We start from the raw sequence: 14,311 nt of genomic DNA on the forward strand, positions 1-14,311 counted from the left end.
GTTCAGACCGGGATGATATAAAATTTATTGTACCGTTCGTCCATAAAGCTACACTTACACTGTAACCATCAACTACTCAGCTCCCCGCCATGTTCAGTTTATCTGCTCACCTGTATAAATACTCCTGCATTGCTCTTCCCGCCATTCGCTCTGAACCAGCAGCTCCCGGAGGAGAAAGGCTGCCGTACTCCAGGCATCGCGCCAGTCATTTTAAGGATGTCTATTGGTCCCCCCAAAACGATGAAAATCCGGGCATTATCATTAATCAATAAATCAATAAAAACCCCACGGGCTGAACTTGAAAATTGGACGTTATGCTGCTAACACTTATGTTTCGTAAACAACTCAGAGGAGAAAGTCAGAGCTCCGCGCAACACAAATAATGTTCCGGCCGGAAAACGGTGCGCTAAATAATAAAACATAAATTAACGAAGCATCGAGGTAGGTACATTTTCCTCGAGGAATTTTAATAATCGAGGTACTCGAATCATGAAAGCCTGGATGTTTTTTCTTTGCAAAAACAGACTTTCTGTCCAGCATTACAGATTAAGTAGAAAATGAACCAAACATGGAGAAGCAGCTTTCAGCTTCTATGCACCACAAATCTGGAACAAACTTCCAGAAAACTGCAAAACAGCTGAAACATTGAGTTTCTTAAGTCTAGACTAAAAACCCACCTGTTTAGACTCGCTTTTAAATTATACTAAATTAAATCCTGACCAACATCTTGATGTGTAATGATAGCAAAATGTAATGTTTGTGGTGTTTTTTTATGACTTTTGTATTTTTATTATGTAAAGGACTTTGAACTGCCTTGTTGCTGAAATGTGCGATACAAATAAACTTGATTAATTGACTGAATACAGTAGGCAGTTTATATATGTACTACTACCCCAGTACTAGCCAAACAAAACCCCTGCATCTCCTTTTCTGTTTCTGTACGTCTCTTGGCAGATTTTTGGGTTAACAAATTAGCATTGGATAGCAAAATGTACATCTTCTACTGGCTGTGACTAAACTAAGCAGCTCCCATAACCCGACATGCAGAAAAATCTCTTTTCTGGAGGGAAAAATGATTATTTAAAAGTTTCAGGCATCACTAACATCTTTGATTAGAGACTAAAATGGGGGCTGAACTACAAGGCCTCTGCCTTGTCTGCCTTGCCCTGCCTGCTCTCTGCATGCCTGCCCTCTCATTACTGTAATTGACAAGTTCATCCCTTCTCTTCCTCCCCGAAGGCACCGATGGCTCAATTAAGACCTGGCCGAAGGACTGATTGGACACAAACATAATGAGGTCGCCACTTGGCCAGCATGAAGCCCCACGTGCAGCCAGACTAAAAATGCACAGCTGCATTCACCGCATCCACAGAGCAGAAACTAAAAATATTCTGCATCAAGTAATCCATAGGCCTGACACAATAAATTGTCCCAGAAGTTATTACAACAAACAATTTTATTTAAGATATTTTTCAAGTAATATAATGATAATAATGGCATAATAATACAAGATCACATTCTCAAAGATCAATAAATTTTAAATTCTAATGAATATTAACACCAGACCTGGAAGACATTTTAAATAGACAAAGATAAATAAACAAAACAACAGAAACAACAAATAAAATGAGTTATGACATCTGTAAACGAAAAAGCTTTAGTTGAGACCAAAACACTAGAGTGTAGATCTTTACCATCCAGTTTTTGGTAGAAAGAGAAAAAGGACAGATCATCCAAATGAAAATTATTGAGCTCATTTTGATTTATCATGTGATTAATTGATTTATTGCTTATTGTGACAGTAATTTGTTAGTGAGGTCAACTTTGCTTCAATCTCTGATGAATGGGAGCTAAAAATGAGTCACTAAAATGGTTTTCTGATTAGAAATGGAACAGTGAGGCTTAGAGTGAGTATTTGTCATTTTGGAAAAACATAATTAGTGCCAGTGACCTTTAATAGAGTGGCCTATGCAAAGTACAACGGGTCGGACATAAACGTTTGGTGCCGGACTCGCAGAGGTCAGGATTTTTAGACAAACAACACGGATAAATATCCACAAGACAGACCAGGAAAAACATAAATTTACACCAAGACAATTGAACTTCTCATCAACCTGAAGATGTTATTGAACGTTTATTTAACCAGGTGAGACAATGCAGAACTTGTTCTCATTTACAACATCAAACTAAAGTTGATATAAATACACTAGCTATATTCATTTTGACTTATTTTCAGTCTATTTCAGGTTATCTCAAACTAATTAATAATTGAAAAACAGAAGAAACACTGATCAGGTTCCTCTTAGCAAGATGTGTATTTTTTTCTTTTTCTTTAAAGTACTATAAAATGAAGGATAAAAATGAGGAAAAGTTATTTGAGTTAGCCATTTTAAATCCGACTGCAAACTAAACTTAACCTTTTATATTTAAGCCATACATTTCTTTACACGCACACAATATTTTATAATAACTGTTTCCAGTTAAATAAACAAACAAAACCTTTTTGTCCATAGTATAAATGTCAGCTGAATCTTAGATTTTACAACCTTATAAAAGCAGATTTTAAAGTTCTCCAAACAAATGAGCAGATTTAAAATCTCAACTTTCTCCTTGAATTATTGCCGTTATGGTCTTAAATATGGAAATTTAAGGTTAAGATTTGCGATGTGCAGAGACACACCAATTTATTGGTCAAAAATCAGGATCTACCGATTTTCTACCGAGCTGCTCTGATTGGTCATTAACATGTAAAAAACTAAAATAATTTTTAAAAATCTGATTTTCTTTTATTCATTCAGTTTCTCAGACATAGCAAATGTAGTCCAACACCAACTGTAAAGGTTTTTAATTTTAATAAAAAATTGTTAATGTACAAATCAATAACCAATTTGGCTCTTTTATTCATTCTTGTCCTTTAACTTAAAGAAATTAATAAAAATCTGAATCAGTAGATAAATAAAGGATTACATACTTTTTCTACAAGGTTTGGGTTGTTTAATTTTCTCATCCTTCTCTCAACCTAATATAGAATTTGACATTTTACATGTATTTATTTTTCCTTTAACTTATTAAACTACATTTTCTTTATGCCACTTCCTACTTATGTCACACTTTGCATCAACACTCAATTAGATTTGTGATGTTTTAAAAGTGAAAAAACTCAGACTTTGACATGAAGCAATGAGTTTTTGCAACTGAAGCAATGACGTGACATTTGAAATTTATAAAACTGATTTTTGCTCATGCCAGTCAGTGAAGCAGACACGATAATAAAACGATTGCTGAGGCAACTGGATCAGTTGCTAAGCAATTGATGGGGCAGCTGTCAGTGCTGCAATATGACTTTTAAAGCTGGAACAGAAATTGCTGCTTCTCCTTGACAGGTTGATTAGTAAATCTTTGTTTTACATTTTAGTCTAATTTGACTGTTTTTAAATGTATTTTTCCCCAATGAAAACTTATGCAATTAGTACGGTAGATTCTGCAATTAATAAAAGTTACCAAACCCAACATGGCTTCAACAAACTCAAGATTTTTAAATTCAGACATAAAAAATTCAGAAAATAAATTCAGACATAATAAAAATGTACTTCCTTTGTTTTTACTGCTTTTTATTCCAACACTGATTCCAATTTCTAAATATAAATATTTTTATGGAGAGTATTTACTTGCAGAAAATAGAAGATGGTCAAAATTAGGGGTGGGAGACGTTTCATCAGGATATTTTGTGCTACTAAGGATAAAAGTGACAATAAGAAATGTCTATTACTCCTTTTTTTTTTTAGATCATTTCACAGCTGTAACTCCATAGTAGATTAGTACCAAAAACAAAAACACAGTTCTTGAAAATCAATAAAATAATATGCTTCTTTAGAACTTGAGTCACAAAAAGAAGTGTTATTTGCACACGGTAATTGCAATTAATAATATTTTTACATTTATTGATACTATTGTTGAACAAACATTGTAGAAAATAGTAGTGAAAACAATACAGACAGTTATGGGGATATTAAACATTGTCACATTATTGTGACAAAAATAGGTCAACATTTTTACAGATTATCATGATAAATGCCCATCCCTAGCCAAAATACCAAAAAATTGTGTTCTCAGACTTCAAATAATGTAAAGAAAACTACTTAGTATTAATTTCTTAACAATATACTACGATTTTAACGTAGAGTTCAGAGGGACAGCACAATCCCTAATATTGGCTTCACACATCAATAAACTGATCGCTGAGGGTTTTCATAACTGCAGACTGTAATGTGAATCCATCTGCAGGGACACCTCAGAGCAGCAGATCACCTTGTTAAAGTGGCCTACTTCAAGCCCAGCAGCTTGGGTATCTGCCCAGCTAAGGCAGTGAAAACCCAGCCTCTGAATCCATCTATACCAAGCCGCTGTCCCGGCTGGCACCTGTTTTCTGCTGCAGGTACAGCTGGCCTACTGTAAATAAGATCATGCAAATATCAGTGGCATGGCTAGACCCTTGCTTGTCAAATGTCTTTCTATAAAATCAAATTTACTTTTGCATCAATTCAAATTGTGCAGAAGCAGAGCTAAGCAGGAAAATATTTCAGCCTCTTTCTAACAATGAGCCTTCATTAGAGAAATGGAAATAAAACCCAGCTTTGAATAAATATCCGCCTGTCTTTGCTATTCTTTTAATTCAAAGAGAGGAGCTGAATTGACCCACATAAGGTCCAGAATCCAGCAATATCTAGAAATAATTTAATGTTTATTTTCAGGATTTTACCACAATGTTACATTTGGGAAAGAATCATAGCTGAATTTATTTTTGCTTTAGGGCAAAATATTCTTTTTCGCTGTTTTTAAATGGAGAAAATATTATACTTTACATTTACAAACATAACTTTATTTAATATAACATTTCATGGAGGGCAGAACATGTGGGTAACAATAAAACACTTTTTATAAGAAATCAACTTTTATTGCTTTTTGCAAGTTATTAATGCTGTTTTATATTAATTTGTTTCACCACTCTTAAGATTGGTAATTCAAAGTAATTGTAATTCAGCAGCTTGAATATAAAACTATTATTGTTGTTTTTGTTTTATTGACTATCAAATGCAACATGTCAGACATTCAATAAGTTTAATTCAACTCCCAAAGAGGATCAAGTGTTAAAACCCTGGATTCGCCCATGGTTTTTATAAGCCTGGAAGGCCACCAGGCTTTACTTGCACCCCCACCAGGCTAAGAATTGTTTAATTCGGAAGAAACGACTTAAACAACTTTTTTCTTGTTTCCCTTTTTTAAGACTTTATAGTTGGTGTTTAGTATTGCAAATAATATCTCCTAATAACACATAATCACCTTGTCATATTTTCACATTTCCTGTAAAGTTTAAACATTTTTAACTCAAAGACATGATGGGCCTATGAATGCTAGCGCTCCTACCACCAGGCATAGCAGGTTTTCTGCAGGAAACCCTGTAAGTGTTGCACTGGCCTGCTTCCTGAGTGACCCAATTGGGTCCAGATCATGCGAAAAAGATGTTTCTGTGTGTGACGAACGAAGGTGTCAAAATCCCGTCGCTATTCTTGCTGAACACAAAGCTATAAATGTCTGGGCAAGGTGAGAGTTAATCTATTAAACTGACTGAAGATGAATGTATAAACTAAAAGCTGGAGTATAGACTATTTTTTATAAGCGTATTTGTGAGCCTGCCTCTTTATTATTAAATTGAATATAATTAAAAAATTTTGTATAACTTTTCTTCAGGTTAACTTAGAAAGTGAGCTATTATTGTTACAGGTTAATTTTCTAAACTACAGAAAAGTTATTGTTAGAGAAGCTCAAATGTGAAAAATTTTATTGATGTTGATATGCAATAGTAATACTGCTGTTATATTAGGTTTACCTTTTTTTTTATTCAATTAATCGTAAGAATAATCAATAGATTACTCGATTACTAAAATATTGGTTTACAACAGCCCTAAACTGAAGGACCAACAACAACACAATTATTATCTGAACATCTTCAACAACAACCAAATAAAATGTTTTTATAACATCTGCTGCCAAAAATCAGTGCTGCTGTCAGTTTATTCAAAACTACTACATGTTTCAGTTAAATGATAAAAAAAAAACTACTACATGGTTTTATTTGTTGGAATCCTCCTCAGTAAAAACTATCTTCTCTGAACAGTCAGTGTTTTATTGAACGGTCGATATCAGGACACTGTAAGGGTGATTTTTCTTTTAACTGTTGTTTTTGGAGCTGATTGAACTGCTGCGGTCACCGCACTATAAATTATTCATGCAAAGAACAAAATCTCTGGAATGTTCTGACACATTTAAGCAGTGCATATTAGTAAACAAATGAAATTGTGCAAGCGAGTCGACAAATGCTTTACTGTGGTGTTGTTTTATGGGTTTAAATCTATGCGCATTGATGCTGAGCTTTGTAGAGACCCACATTATTTATTCTCTATTTTCTCTTTATGTTTTCTGTTATCATACAAGGTTGAGAGTATAAAGAGTTGGTAAATAACTCAATAAACCTGAATCAGATGAAGATATGGCACTAATACCAGGTCAGAACAGAACCTCAGCACTTTGCAGAATGGTTTGGTTTGTTGATTTAGCTTGTTAGTATCTTGAACGACCATTCATGTAGTCATTAGGATATATTTCTGAACTCTTCATGTGTTGAAATCAAAATATTGTGTTTTTAAACAGTGAAAATGAACTGGTTTGAGGTCTGAAAATACCGCCTTTGTGTTATTTTGACCATACTCCAGTTTCTACAAATGGGATCTATGTTAGTGGATGATAGAATAAAGAAAATGGTTAATTTCTCGCAAATGCATACCTCAAAAGCATTTTAAAGAAACCATAGAGAAAACATGAACAGAGACAAGCGTTCCTGCAAATCTTCACAATAACAACCTTCAGGATATTTATCCTTTTTTATGAACATCAACAAACATTTCTTAAAGTGTTTACAGTAATCTGAAAGCTGGCTGTATTGTCTTTAGACTACAATTTATCAGTAATGTTTGATAATAAAAATCTGCCCATTTTGCTGTCAAATAATACTAACACATTAATAATGATGTGGATAATTACATATATGCTGCAGTCTCCATTCTTAATGACGTAACTACAATAATTTTTCAAACTATGAACAGATTTTCACAAAAACCCTGATAATGTGCACAGCCGTGATGAATTTGCACACAATATCCACCATAAAAATGTTGCATTCTTTACATTTTTATATCGTTAATAAGGGGAAAAAAATCAAGCTTCTGAATTCATCATACTGCCGTCTGCATAATGAGTGGCCCAGATGCTGTTTGATTCAGGTACAGTTAGCCCTACTGTAAACTAAGACCATGCAAATATCAGCAACCCAGATTGACCCTTGCTACATGAAACTGCGTGATTTTTCTGCATGAAATCTAACCTACTTTAATATTAATTTAAATCCTGTAGAAGCAGAACTAGGAAGGAGGATATTAGTATTCTTCCTCAGGGCCTTTACAGTAATGAGCTTTTGTTACAAGGCTGAGAGAAAGAAAGAAAAAAGCAATATCTTTTTTATTTGCAGTAGGAATCTGATATGTGGGGGGCCACATGAGGCTAATAGAGTTTTTCTACGAGGAAAACAAAGTGAGATGAAGGCGATGACAGATGGAGTCTGGAGAATGAACAGGCCAACTGACGGCAGACAGGTAAACCCTTCAAGATTTAATCTGACGCGCTGGGAGCTCAGCTTGCTGTCAAATTGTGTCCCGATTTTAGCGGAATTAAATATCCTCAACCTCAACTGAGCCCCTTCTACTGGCGCTTGCTTGGCAAAAGTAAAAGGACAAACTAACGTTACTGTACCCAGGCCATTTCACAATTTGTCTAGTTACGAGTCCGACCCGACAGCCATTACCTTCCTCACTCCCTCCGTGTAACTCGGCAAGACGAGCCGGACTACGCACTACTTTAGAGGAAATCATGAACGCTTCCCGTTGTAATGTTAACTGTATGTCTACGAGTAATTAATGAAGAGGAACAGGATTGTCGTTTTGCTATAAATTAATAATAAAACGAGTTTTCAACCGTGAAAGGAAAAAAAGACGCAGGACGGAAATGTATCACTCCACTTACCCTGAAATATTGCTGATAAACCCCGAAATTAGCCCTGGCGCAGCCTTCTTCGGAGTTGACCCGTCTTAACTAAGAGGCAGTATACAATCGCGTTGAAGAGGCGTCTCTAATTACACACATCCGCGGCATTTTATTCCACTTTATATTGATGTAACCACACTGTCCGCCCAGGCTACACAAGCGTACCCAGAGTACGATCGGCGTCATTGACGTTAGCACGCGATTGAGCTGTGAACAACCCAATGAGAGGCTTCACTGCAAAACTCACGACCAATCAGATTTCGAGAACGCCTTTGAGGGGCGGGACTGTAAGAGAGGACATGACGGAGGCGGCCATGTTCTGGTATGGTGTTTGTATCCCTCCGCCGGAGTATTTACCTTTTGCATGATTTTGCATGTGGGGAAAATGTCACTGTAGCCCTGCTGTTCGCTGCCTGTTTTCCATAAGACAACCCGCTAGGACATTTGTTTTTCTCCTCGGTTACTACCACACCACTGTTAACACAATATAAACAAATAGAATAGCGTTTCTATGTTTTTAGAACAGGGGAATGTTGAATATTCAAGAGTGTTTTAAGTCTCGTGTTCATTTTAGACCGCTATGTCAAGCTATTTAAATATTCACAGATTTTTTTTGAATCTTACTTAATTACACCCTGTCACTGTGCACATTTATATGCAGAAATAGATAAATAATCCAAATAATTATTAAGGTATTTTATAGAAAACCAGGCTGTGCAACTAAAACGTTGATTGTTTAGCTCACTTGAGTCAATATTAGCTACAAAAAGATCTACAATAGTGATTTGCTGTTTGTTTTCAAACCAGAACAACCACATCCAGTTATACAGAGAGTTATTATTAACTTACGATAATTCATACCTGTACAGTAGCGTTATTTAGACAGATTCAAAAACATACATCCCAAAGCATCATACTTTAATTACATTATACAGTAAGCTTCAGTCGAACACTTAAATCCAGTTAGGGCTATATTGTATTTTAAAAAAAGGAAATTGTAAATATTATTGTTGAATGTTGCAATGGAAATATTGATAACAAATAACTATTTTCCATTTTAACAACGCTCTCATCAGTCTTCGTACACCTTTGAATTTAAATGTCAATTGTTGAAACAAAAAGGGACAGATGATAGAAAATTGGAAAATTTTCTATCATCTAGTTACAATGTACTGTTAAGAAAACATGACGATATGAGATCAGAAATTAATATCTACCAGCAAAAGGTCACTTTTTTTCTTTCTTCCTGACCGTTAGAAGTGAATAACACCATGGTAAGAAAAGAGCTGTCTGACCTAAACAAAAAAAGGCTGTTGCAGCTAATGAGTTAAGCAAAAGATTTAAAAAGGTCTCAAATTCATCTGAAATCAGACATTTCACTGTACTGAAAATAGCCTACAAGTGGAGAACATTCAAAATAACTGCAGACATCCCAAACTTTGGCCACCCAACCAAGTTCATGCAGAAGGCAGACTGCAAGATGATAAAAGAAGTCTACAAAATACTAAAAATGTCACCACAGAACCTAAAGCAGAGTTTTACTTCAATTGATGTTAAAGTTCTTATTTGTATAATCAGAAAGAGACTGTGTGAGTTTACAACTTCCATGGAAACAGTCCAAAAAGGAAAACTTTACTGTCTAAGAAAACACAAAGGCCAGACAGAAATAAGCTAACAAGAACATATACAAAAACCAGGACTTCTCAAATAATGCCTGAAACTTTAAGTATTTGGACATAAAAACAGAGGAGAGATTTGGTATCAGGATTTTACAAAATCCTGGATTTTTAAGCAATATTTGTGTAGGCAAGGCTAAGTAACAAAAAGTCATTGCTAAAGAAGAGTGCAGCTTATAAAATATGAGTTTCACTTTTGAAACTGAAATACCAAAAAATGGATTTTGATATTCTATCTTATTGAGAACCTAATTATCAGGGACTGTTTAAATCTGACAGCCTAAAATATATTTTATCTTGGTAAGAAATACAAAGGGTACGAAGAATATCACATAATTTCATATTATTATTTTGTATCCTCTGTTTAGCAGAGGGAAAATCTGTTGGCCTGCAATGATAAGGCTTCCATTGACAAATTAAAATTTAACCCCTCATTTCACTGTGAAACCTGGTGATGGTAGCATTATGCTGTGGGGATGCTCTTTTATAACAGCTGAAATAGTAGAAAAAGGCAGTTTTGAAAAGCATTGAGTCAGGGAGGCTAAATATAAATGCACACCACACTTTTCAGACAAGTTTGATTTTTAAAACATGCAAAAAATATGGTTTTTTTTTCCCTTCACAGTTGTCTACTGTGTTGTTATATCTCATAGAATCATAGAATCAGAATAAAATACAACGAAGTTTCCAACATGTCAAGATGTTGAAATGACATTGAGATGAAAGTGATGAACCTTATTTGTGTCCTTAAAGTTTATATCCAACACAAAGAGATGTTTCACCTCTTACAAATTAGAACCAACAGTGTTCACCTTTCCCTCCAAACTCGTCCTAGTTAAAGAACGTGCACTGGAGCAGCAGGGAATAGAAAAGCTCACAGGCATAAAGCACATGGCATCTTGGAGAATAAAAGGCCTCTTGGATTAGATGAACAGTGTCAAAGCCTTGCTCGATTTGTTCGGATTAAAACGCACAAATCACAACCCCAAAAAAAGAATATAGATGAGACAGAGTGAGATTTTGAAGGAATTGCTCCAGGAGGAGACATCAGTATAGATAGTGTGACACAGAGGTATAATAAGAAGCACATATAGAGGAAAGAAGCTGCAGCAGGGACTGAAAATAGAGAACAGAAATCCTGCAAATGTTGAAACATCGCTGACATACATAAGAAATTAGATGCTTGATTAATAAAAACTGGACAGGACTGTATTCATACTAAAAACTGCATTAAGTGTGATGAATTTTTATTTGAATTTTTGTATTCAGTGGACGAGGAGTCACAGTCGATAAACACTTATTTGGTATTTTAAACTTAGTGCCCAGAAAAGTTGACACAAAAAAATTATGAAGCATAAAAGTTACATTCAAATTCAAAAATACTTTATTAATCCCAAAGGGAAATGAAATGTTGTTGTGACTCATTAGTTTAGATTCTTCAAAGAGTTATTGAAGATAGTGATGGCTGTTGTCATCCCTGGATGACTGGCAGCACATCGATTAGGATTTATATGTGATGGAAATAATTATTTTTTCAGGTAGCAAATTTGAAAAGATCTGGGTTAAATGAAAAAACAAATTTATTGTGGTAAATCAGCTAGGATTTGTGCGACTCTCTGTACTAACTGTATTGCAATTTGAGTTATTTTTTATGGTATTAAATTTTCTTTGTTCATGTATGTTTAGCTGTGTTAACAAAATAGTTAGGAAAAAACAAAATATCTATAAAAAAAACTGCATTAAGTGTGCTGGTTGCTCATAATTTATTATTTTTGTCATTATAATGGAAGATCAATTGATTAAACCTGGATCAGTTTGACATCCAGACCAAATTAATGTTGGTTTAAAAGCAAATATTCAAACATAGAGAGGAATTTACATTATTTTTACAACTAAATCTCCTTGTTCAGTTGTGCTGACTTCAAAACAAGCAGCTCAATAAGCCTGTGAATTGTCAGATAAGAGCGTCTCCATCCATATGTAAACCGGAGAGGTCATCAGATGCCTGGACATGTGCTTTACGTTCTCCACTGCAGCAACAACAACAAGCCAAAGTGCACTTCATGCAGGTCTGTCCCACTCTGCTGCCCACACACACTCCACGCTGCCACCCACACACACTCCGCTCAGCCATCATGCTACTCTCCCATGAACTCATCTTTATCACAGAGACCTGAGCCACTTGGTCCCCTCAGAGCTTACAATGCAGTGGGGATTTATTTACAAATTCCTTATGTTTTTGTTTTAGACTAACAAGTTGTAATATTAGACAAAGATGACCTGAGTAAATAATATTTTTTTTTTAAAAACATTTCAAATGAAGGAAGAAAGCTCTCAAAAAAAAAAGTCTGGTTGGAAAATCGCTCCCTAAGCCTAATAATTGATTGAGATCCCATTGGAGGCAACAGCTGCTGTCATGTGGTGTTTTTGAGCGTGAGCAGCCGGTTTGAGGACACATCACAGCTTCTCAGCTGGATTCTGGGTCACACTGTGTCCAGGCCGGGGGTCTGCAACTTTTACAACTTAAAGAGACATTTTGTTGTCAGGAAAGGCAAATAAAACTCATTAAAGCTGCAAATTTCACATCACTTTTTGAAAAAATAACTTTCTCCTTCAGGAAATTTCTTGCAATTTTTAAAGAACGAGCATTTTATTGATATCTTTAGGATTTAAAGTAAATATAATGATAAAATACAATAGAGTTTTATTAAGCACATAAAAGGTTTCCCCTAGAAAACTTGCTAAGCCTGGCGGTTGTGCTCCAGGCAGTCATTCATCCAGTGGCCCATCGTGTTTTTGTGTTAATTTTTTTTTTAAAGTTGACAAGAAATGTGAAAATATCACTTGATAATTATGTATTATTAAAAGATTGGAAGATTAATATCTGAACACCAACTATAAAGTCTTAAAAAATGCAAACATAAAAAAACCATCAATAAATAAGCAAGGCTAAGCCTGGTGGGGCACAAGTAAAGCCTGGTGGCCCGCCAGGCTTATAATACACTGGGGGAAACCCTGACATAGGCAAGAGTTTCAAGGCGAAACTTAATTTATCACTCGATCCAAAATGCTATATCTTGTGTTTAATCCCACTGGGTGGATTGGAAAAAAGACACTCCACATCTGTTTTATGATGGCAATAAAAATTATAACTTTCTCTTCTTCAGTGACAAAAAGTTTAAAAAATGTCTACATAAAGGAAAAAAATTACTGCAAACTAGACGTACTTACAGAGTTCTGGGCTCCTGTCAATGACCACTTCGGCTGGAAATAATTGTTATAATTGCTGTATATATTTATTTTTAATTACAATTTATTTTTGAATTGTGACAACATTTTGGAAAATGTACAACAATTTATTTTATTTGGTTGAAAAACTATTTTTAAGTCAATTACTTGAAGAGGTGGTATTTGTTATTTTGTTCTTACTGCATTTTGGTGTAACTACATATTGAAAGGACAAAAAAATAAACATTAATGACAATGAAGGAAGATCTAAAAACATTACTAGTACTTTTAGTGTAATTTTTAATGGAAATTCAGTGCAAATATAAAAATTTAAAAAAGACAAAAGATTCTTATCCATTCAGTCGCCTAACTCTAGGAATCATTCAGCCTTGAAAAAGTTCCTGACTTCGTGAATTCATTTAGTTTTGGGTGTAAAATTTCACTTTTCTACGAGCAGTCTGTCAAAATTACCAAAGATAAAACAGTTTTACCAATAAATAATAACTAAGAATCAACTAGGTGATTCCCAAAGTAGCTGAAAACCTGGGGTAATCGCCGAGGGTCGATGATTATTTGTGTTGGGTTGAATCTTTTGCCCTTTGCTGTGAATCAAAATTGCTGCAACAGTCTAGTCATTTGGGCCTCAGGGTTAAATCTGCTGCTCACTCAACAAAAAGCAAGAAAATACAGAAAACCACTCTGCAGTTGCAGCTCTTTAAATGTTTATGGTCATTCCCACAAGCTATACAGCTAAGAATATATTACTTGAAGATCTTTGCGTAAGATTACATTTTTATTTTTGTCTTTTGCCCCTTTGAAAATGAGAAGAAGGAAAGACGTTCCTAAGCATGTCAGCGTTTAATCCTCTCTTTTTCTGGCAGCTGAAGTTCTTTCAGATCCTCTTTGGAGTCATTTCAGACATTTTTCTTGCAAAAGGCTCCTTGTCCTCTGAGAAACTCTTGCCATCTTGTGTGCTCTGCTCTTTTGGGGTCGGTTTTTAATCAACTGTGGGTAGACGGACAGTTTGGAGTCATCAGAAAACCTTCATTTTGCACCCCCTTTATAGGAAGGCAGATACAGATGTTTCCTGTTGTAGAAACCACCTTGATCATCTTTTTAACCAACGTCTGTACTGTTTGCAAAAACTTGATCCCTCTTTGCTTTTTCCACAAATAAAACATGATTATTTAATCGTTTAATTTTTGTTGGAACACAGCAAAGTGACTACAGAATACAATCTTCCTCACTGACTT

General features: G+C 35.0%; 1 protein-coding gene across 9 annotated transcripts in view; it reads right to left on the minus strand.

Annotated features, from left to right (window-relative positions):
• LOC116730675 (myocyte-specific enhancer factor 2D homolog) overlaps positions 1-8,349 on the minus strand; it is a 55,145-nt gene extending 46,796 nt beyond the window's left edge. For all 9 annotated transcript variants that reach the window (XR_004341388.1, XM_032580044.1, XM_032580047.1 and 6 more), the window contains exon 1: positions 8,134-8,349. The gene's annotated coding sequence lies outside the window, so the exon portion shown is untranslated. The remainder of the gene's footprint in view (positions 1-8,133) is intronic.
• Between the last annotated feature and the right edge of the window lie 5,962 nt (positions 8,350-14,311).

The sequence above is a fragment of the Xiphophorus hellerii genome, chromosome 13 (assembly GCF_003331165.1).
Source record: "Xiphophorus hellerii strain 12219 chromosome 13, Xiphophorus_hellerii-4.1, whole genome shotgun sequence".
Taxonomy (NCBI): Eukaryota; Metazoa; Chordata; class Actinopteri; order Cyprinodontiformes; family Poeciliidae; genus Xiphophorus; species Xiphophorus hellerii.